The following is an 8,792-nucleotide window of genomic DNA, read 5'->3' on the forward strand; positions in this document are numbered from 1 at the left end:
TAAATGGGAAAATAATTAGAAAGTGATAAAACAATTTGGTATGTTGAAATACGAGACATAGCGAGTGCGCTTACTAAGCTGATGTGCGCTAAATTTATGCTGCATGTCATCAAAATGAATGAAAACATCTGAAATCACTTACAAACAGTTGTAATTAGTAAATTGTCATTGAAACAGAAGTATACAAGTAGAAAAAATGATCGGTAGACTCATAACAGAAAATTAGCAGATAGCATGATACGACTCGGACCTAACTCACTATGCTCGCGCGATGGTACAATGCTTATTTTTCCTATATATGTGTCTGAAATCCATTATATTGTTACTGTTATTGTTTATTAGTACAAATTCAATAAATGTAGAGGTGTTGTATGTTGTTTGTCCCATTACTCCTTACCATAGAAAACGTTTACGCATATCCAGCCCATTACAGAATACGATACCTGCGGGGGGAAACCGCACCTGTATAGACCACTTATAGACTACAGAGACAACTTTCTTCAAGATTTTCCATAGTTTCTCGACCTAAGCGGAAGTTTCATAAGAAAAAAAAAATTTCCAAAAAGGCTCGGGACTGGGGGATGTCATAGGTGCGGAAAGGCTCGGGACGTGACGGGTTAACTGTCCTTATTCCCTTCACTTATTCTTGTTCTTAGCGAGTTAAAGAACAATGGTCAGGATCTGCCTCCCCCATAAAAAATGCAGATTGGGATAGGATGGAAAACATGAAGACAACGAATTTTAATTAAATCTGAAACTGACGTAAATGGACTCTTGTTTTAAAATTTTCGTTCCTTCTCCTGCCCATGTGTAACCCAGGCATTATATATATTAATTGTAACTAACAACTGGGTAAAACTAAATTGTGTAAGTAACCAAACAGATCATAGTGACGGTATGCAACCCTACTCAAACTAGGCGGGAGTAGGAGCGTGATTTTCGGAAACTGTAGTGTATTTAAGTTAGTGCCAAAACAATATTACTATTCATTGTGTTCATTTTTTTTTCACCCTTTGCCACTTTGTCTTTCATGGGGGGAAGGGAGATCCTGATCATTTCTTATTATAACTGATAGAATATATTGCAGAAATTATCCTGGTCTGTCAAGCACTTTACAGCACTGACATATTTTATGCGTACACCAACCCTTGATATCTCATTATGGTTTTGTTCTGTGACGGACCGGCCCAGGGGCCAGTTTAACAGAGTCAGTGTCACTGAGAGACCGGTCAGAAATTAGTCTTCCCAGAGCCTCCTGGATGGTTACAGGTACCTTCCTAGGATCCCCCAAGATGATTAACATGGATTATTGTTATATTCATAAAGATTCGTTTACGCCAAGAGCCCAGAGTGTCTGGCAATAAACAGCTTGGCTGTTTTCGTCTTAGAGAACCGAGGAACGTGATGCCAAATTCTTCACTATCTGAGCACTCTTTAGCAATCATTGAAATTACCTAGAAAGCATGTTATGATACTGAATGAGATAGGTATGTACTTTTTTTCACGAAGACAATATATTACACAGAAAATCAATGGCCAGTTTAAGCAGTTACTAGGACAGGGTTTTAATGAGTCACGAGATCTATTTTCATATAAAAAGTAAAGAGTGCAACTGCTCTGGGGGAAATATTTTCCCCCAGAGCAGTTGCGCTCTCTACTTTTTATATGAGTCGTCCCTGGTTAGAAAGCAGTGGAAAACTAGAGACCGTTGTTAATAGTCCAAGCAGTTCTTATAACCCAAAATTACATTCTCATTAATAATTCTTGTTATTGATAAATTAAATGCTAATGCATTTAACCCTCCTGGACAACTATATTGTAAATACATGTAATTATATGGAATTTTCCACTGACCTAAACTGCGTCTGTGAGTTAGATGACGTTGTGAGGATGAGAAGGGCTTTATGTAAAGCAGATGTGGATTTAAGATATTCACATAGTTAAAGGGAATATTTGGTTTAACTTTAGTTTATTTAAAACTAGGATTAACTGTATTTAGGACTGTAATTTATTAATAGTTGGCATCCCTACAATTCTCTGAGAAATTAAGGCCTGCCATTTTTTCTCACTCTGCTCCTAGACCTCGTTGAGTTAGCACTCTTCTCCTAGACAAGGTTCAAGTAGCACGGTGTACGAACATACGCACTTTAAGGACGCTTGATTGCTCAAGCAACTACAGAAAAGCAGCCTCATCATCATCGGTTGTCCAACACTCCCTCTTCACTAGCTAAGTAACCTTTATGAATTGGCCAATTCAAGGGGGTATTAGCTACGAGATAGAAGAGAAATAGTTACTGTAGGTGAGTTAAGGTTAAGTTACGGTTCACCTAACCCTATGAGACTTGTTTGAATTTACTTAAGGACAACTTTAGGGACGAGTAACGACCTACGAGTTGTTTGTTAGAAAATACTAGAAATTTCTTACATTGTGGTGCCTGACAGGGATACCGAGTTATATTACATTAAATATTTTTCACATTTTGGTGCCCTGAGTGAGGAGAGCCGATGTGTGCCAAAGCGCTGAATGTGTTTAAAGTTGCTTTTGTTGGGCATAACCTACTACCACGTTCGGTTGCAGTGGATGATGTGGAAATACGTACTTACCGACGTCAGGGAATATGGGTGTTTTGGCAATTGAATGTGGGGATGAAATATAACCCTAGAGGTTTAATAACCCTGGGGGATAAGTTGAGATTATGAACCTAATCCCTACACTCCTCAAAATTAAATGAAAAATTAGGTGAGCTGTAATAAGTATTTGGAAATTAAGAGGGGGGTATAAATACAACCCTAGAGGTTTAACCCGTTGGCTGCGGTATTTACTTGAATGGGACCCTTTGCCTGTGCGGCTATCTCGCCGAAACTCAGCTTTCGCAAAAGAACATGAAATATATATCAGTGTACTTGCCATATATCTGTGTATCCTTTGGTAAACATTTTTTCCCCTAAAACGCCGTGGTAATGGCGAAGTTGTGAACACAAGTTAGAAAAGTTGGTGACATAAAGCATCCTACATTTACTGAGTGTGTGGGAAAATGGATCATCAGAGTGGACCCTAAAATAAACTGAATACACCGATACAAATGTAAACCACATTGGGAAATGAGTGTACTGGTAAAGTACATGGCTGATGTGGACCGTGGAATATAAGAACAAGATGTGGATATGGACATGGCATGGATATGAGTGATAGGGTGATGTTCAAGTCACACCGAGACATAGACATACCTGTACACCTGATAATAGCTCGCTAAAATGCCCTGGTATGTTTACAAGATAGCTAGGTAGTGACACTAAGAATTTGTCGTGTGTGTGTGTGTGTGTGTGTGTGTGTGTGTGTGTGTGTGTCCTGACCAGCCTCTAAAGTAAGTCGGTGCAAACACAAACCAGTGGGGGAAAAGGGGGAGTGCTGATGAAAAACCTCACGTGCACTGTGAAAAACAAGAAAAAAGCCCACTGGCTACACCACGCCCCTCATGCAAGACGCCCGTGCTCTGACAAACACACACACACACACACACACACAAGAAGAATACGTGGATATGAGTATGGAAACAAATCATAGGGTGAAAAAAGGGGTGTACTGATGAAGAGAGAGAGAGAGAGAGAGAGAGAACACCGGTGGGAGATAGGAGACAAAGACGGGGCTCGCTCAGGTGAGGGTAAGGGATAAAAGGACGAAGGCAGGGCTGCCGGAAATCAAGTGTGCAGAGTGAATTGCTCCTATTTCCTTTGTCTAGTAAATCTATTTCCATACTCATGAGATGTGATTATAGAAGATGACTAACCATCTGTGGTCGGATGAGGTCAAGGAAGCCTAATATTCAAATATTGTGGGTGATATATCGGCGTTGTCACTTTAGCGGGGTTAAGTTTCAGATTTCCTGCATTCCTCGCATTCCTTTGACATTGTATAGTACGGAAGACATGGATATGGATGAAAGAGTTATGTTCAAGTCATATTGGCACACATACATATGGATGGGATAACAGCTGGCTAAAATGCTGTCATTATTATACTGTGGTGGCTTATATAAGGGTGGTCTCAATAAAGCGGGGTCAAGGTTCGGGTAAATTATCCTGCCTTCCTCAGATTCATTTGAAACTGTACAGTACTGAATGTAATAAGCATGGATATGGATTACAGGGTTATGGTAAAGTCATATAGACACATAACTGTACATGGGATTATAGCTAGCTGTTAATCGCAAATGGTTGAAGTCTTTTTTTTTTTTTTTTTTCAATGTAAGGCACATGGGAAACTATGGTTTGAATGTCTTTCATTTCCAACAGCCGTGGTAGCTCAGTGGTAAACGACTGAATGATGATAGAGGTGGCTGGCTATGGAAGTGCATCGAGGGTTTTTTATTATTTTGTTTAATGACTGATATTTTTTTTGTTTACAAACTCGTTCGATTTACCTGGGGAAAATGACAAAAGTTCATTTTCTTCGGGACAATTACACGAGTTTGAAGAACCTGAAATATTATATACTGTATATATATATATATATATATATATATATATATATATATATATATATATATAGACACAATATATATATATATATATATATATATATATATATATATATATACACACAATATATATATATATATATATATATATATATACACAATATATATATATATATATATATATATATATATATATATATATATTGTTACATAGCCTATTATTTCATCATCCTTTGTGTAATTTTAACGCACAGTGTGCTGCATGTTTGATCACGAGCGTGTTCTGCCTCAGTCCCCCCCTTCTACCGTTATAGTAGAGTAAGTCGTCCTTTCTGTTGTTCAGAGCGGGATTGTCAACTCTTTGTCCCCATGGCTTCATTTGCGCGTCCTTCTTACAAGTTGTATCAAGCTCTGCTGGCCCCTATATAATGAGCTCAATCTCTGCATCATTGCCACTTAGATCTACTCCTCATTTTGTTCACATCTCTGTCCTCCCCTGTACATTTATTGTTGTGAGTGCTCCGGAAGTCTCCAACCATCTAGCAGCTGTGTAATTTGAGTATAACTGTTATTGCATTTTTCCTTGTACTGTATAGCATAAGGTGTTGATTTGTAGGCCTAGTGAGGTTTTTTTGTAATTTGTGTAGGATTCATTTTGTCAGCCAGTTTTAATATTATTTTGTATCTGTAGTAATTTATCTTGCATTAACTGAGCATCACCCAGTGTATTTTCATTTTATCAGGGCTGACTTAGGTAAATTTATTCTTGCTAATTTCGTGTTAATAGAGGCTATTGCAGTTAACCATATGTTTAACCTGTTTTTTGCCATTACATTATCCTTATGAGTCCTGAATGTTTTGCTGTTAGTTTGAGCATTAAACTTTAACTTGTAATTTTACCTAACTCTTTTGTTTTGAACCTGGAACTTTACAGGACAGTAGTGATTTTTAGTATTCTCACTTAAAGTGTACATTACACTTCCTATTCAAAATTTACCAAAAATGGCGTCGTCTTATCAAGCCTCGGAGTCCCCAGGGGGGGGGACCATAAATGCCCCCACCATCTGCCTGTCTCCCGGTGACGACTCAAGGTGCCTGGAACCACGGTCTGACTCTCTTCTTCTTCATTTCTGCAACATTCGCGGCCTTTCCTCTAACTTTCGCTCTGTTGAGCACCACCTCTCCTCCTTTAAACCTCACCTTCTTTTTCTAACGGAGACTCAGCTGTCTGAGGCAACCGACAGCAAACCCTTTTCTGTATCCTCCTACTTTCTCTATACTCATTTCAAAGCCAAAGGTGGCTGTTGTGTATATATACGCAACGACTTATCTTGCTCTCGTGTTCCTGAACTTGATTCTTCTGAATTCTCCACACTCTGGCTTCGGCTTTCCTGTCATTCTCTGACTAAATATATCTGTGCTGTTTACTTATCCCCTAATTCTACTGACTATCAAAAATTCTTCGACTATCTTACTTCTACGATGGAACACATTCTATCCATTTCTCCTTTCTCTGAAATCTCCATTCTTGGAGATTTCAATGTTCACCACCACCTTTGGCTCTCCTCTCCTTTCACGGATCCACCTGGTGAACAAGCCTACATCTTTTCTATCCTTAATGACCTAGAGCAGCTTGTACAGCACCCTACCCGTATCCCTGACCGCCTTGGAGAGAGCTCCAACATACTTGACCTCTTCCTCACAACTAATCCTTCTGCTTACTCTGTTAATCTTTTCTCTCCGTTGGGCTCCTCCGATCACAACCTTATTACCTTAACCTGTCCTATCACTCCGGTACGGCCTGTGGACCCTCCAGGGAAACGTCGTCTGTGGCATTTTGGAGCCGCGGACTGGGAGGCCCTCAGGCAGTACTTCTTTGATTTTCCCTGGAATGATTATTGCTTCCATGGCCGTGAGCCATCTGAGTGTGCCTTGCGCATTACGGAGGTTATTCTCTCGGGCATGGAAGCATACATTCCTTTCTCATATCCTTTGACTAATGCAAGAAAGCCTTGGTTTAATCACGCTTGTTCTAATGCTGTCTGCAACAAGGAGAGGGCCTACAAAAGGTACCGGAGCCAACCCACCCCTGAATCACATCATCTTTACGTTTCTGCCCGGAATCGTGCTAAGTCTGTTCTTCGCACTACTAAAAATAATTTCATCCATACTAAATGCTCTCAACTCTCCAACTCGAATTCTTCCCGCTCCTTCTGGCATCTTGCCAAAAATCTTTCTAACAACTTTACCTCATCATCCTTCCCTCCTCTTTTCTACTCTGATGGTTCTGTAGCTATTTCTTCTACTGATAAAGCAGATCTCTTCGCACAGACTTTCTCCTCCAATTCTACCTTAGACGATTCCGGTGCTGTTCCTCCATCACTTCCCCCCTCTGACTTCCTCATGGCTGACATTAAAATTTCTTCAGTTGATGTATTTTCTGCCATCACTGGCCTCAGTACTAACAAGGCATATGGGCCTGATGGGGTCCCTCCTGTTGTTCTCAAGAACTGTGCTTCTGTGCTTACACCCTGCCTAGGCAAACTCTTTCGCCTTTGACTGTCAACTTGTACCTTTCCTTCTTGCTGGAAGTTTGCTCTCATTCAGCCTGTCCCAAAGAAGGGTGACCACTCCCAACCCTCCAACTATCGTCCAATTGCTTTAACGTCCTGTATTTCAAAAGTTTTCGAGTCAATTCTTAATAGAAAATTTTTAAGGCATCTTTCCTATCACAACCTTCTTTCCGATCGTCAGTATGGGTTCCGTCAGGGACGCTCCACTGGCGATCTTCTCACCTACGTTTCAGATTCCTGGTCATCCTCCTTTTGGAACTTTGGCGAAAGCTTTGCCATTGCACTTGACATATCAAAGGCTTTCGATCGAGTCTGGCATAAATCTTTAATTTCCAAACTGCCCTCCTATGGTTTCTATCCTTCTATCTGTGCCTTCATCGCTAGCTTCCTTTCTGGTCGTTCTATAGCCGCTGTTGTAGACGGCCATCGTTCTTCTCCTAGATCTATCAACAGTGGTGTTCCTCAGGGCTCTGTCCTATCACCAACTCTCTTCCTTTTATTCATCAATGATCTTCTAAGCTGTACATCTAACCCTATCCACTCATATCCTGATGACTCCACCCCTCACCTTTCCATTCGGTTCCCGCAACGCCCATCTCAACAGTTACTTCAACAAGCAAGGGATGAGGCTGTGGCACACCTAATGTCTGACTTGGCTCGTATCTCTGACTGGGGTAAAAATAATATGGTTGCCTTTAATGCATCTAAGACTCAATTCTTACACCTTTCAACACGACAAAATCTTCCATAGGTGTACCCACTAATGTTTAATAGTATTCAGCTTAATCCTGCATCATCCCTGAACATGCTTGGGGTTTCATTTACTCGGGACTTATCTTGGAAAGATCATATTACATCTCTTGTAAAATCTGCTTCCAAGAGATTGGGTGTGCTAAGCCGACTCCGCTCTTTCTTTACCCCTGCGCAATTGTTGACTCTATACAGGGGTTTTATCCGCCCCTGTGTGGAGTACAACTCTCATGTGTGGGGAGGCTCCCCACATACAGCTCTTCTCAATAGGGTGGAGTCAAAGGCTTTTCGTCTCATTAACTCTCCTCCTCTTACTGACTCCCTTCAACCTCTGTCTCTTTGCCGCACTGTTGCATCTTTATCTCTTTTCTATCGTTACTTTATTGGTCACTGCTCCTCTGAACTGTCTGCTTGCATTCCTCCACCTCTACGACGGGCGCGTAGCACCCGTCTGGCAGCAAACTCTCATCCTTTTTCTGTCCAACTCTCTAATGCAAGAGTTAACCGTTACTCCCAGTCCTTCATTTATGCAACAGGTCAGCTCTGGAACTGTCTCCCTCTGTCTGTATTTCCTGCTGCCTATGATCTCCAGTCTTTCAAACGCAGTGTGTCCAGGCATCTCAAAATGATCGGATCTTGAATTTGGCTCTATATTGTATTTTGTTTTTCTCTTGGAGGGAACTGTTACTGCGGGCTCATGGCCTTTGGCTCCTTCTTCCTCGCATTTAAAAAAAAAAAAAAAACATTATCTTTCTCTGTTCCGTAACATAAATTTGGCGACCTCATATCAGGATATTCAGGATATTATCATAAGGATATTGCTTGATATTTTGTGACTGATTTATTCATTATGTCTACTATTACTAAGCTTGATGAAGCCAAAGATTTTTTGTCAAATGTGCAAACAGTGTTGGATGTAGAAAACAGAACAAAGAATGAACTTAAGCTTGTTGCTCAACAATTGGGAATTGCTGTTCGCTCTCATCATTCT

This window comes from Coenobita brevimanus, chromosome 33 (assembly GCF_032717465.1).
Source record: "Coenobita brevimanus isolate Jiangsu-jjx chromosome 33, ASM3271746v2, whole genome shotgun sequence".
Lineage (NCBI taxonomy): Eukaryota > Metazoa > Arthropoda > Malacostraca > Decapoda > Coenobitidae > Coenobita > Coenobita brevimanus.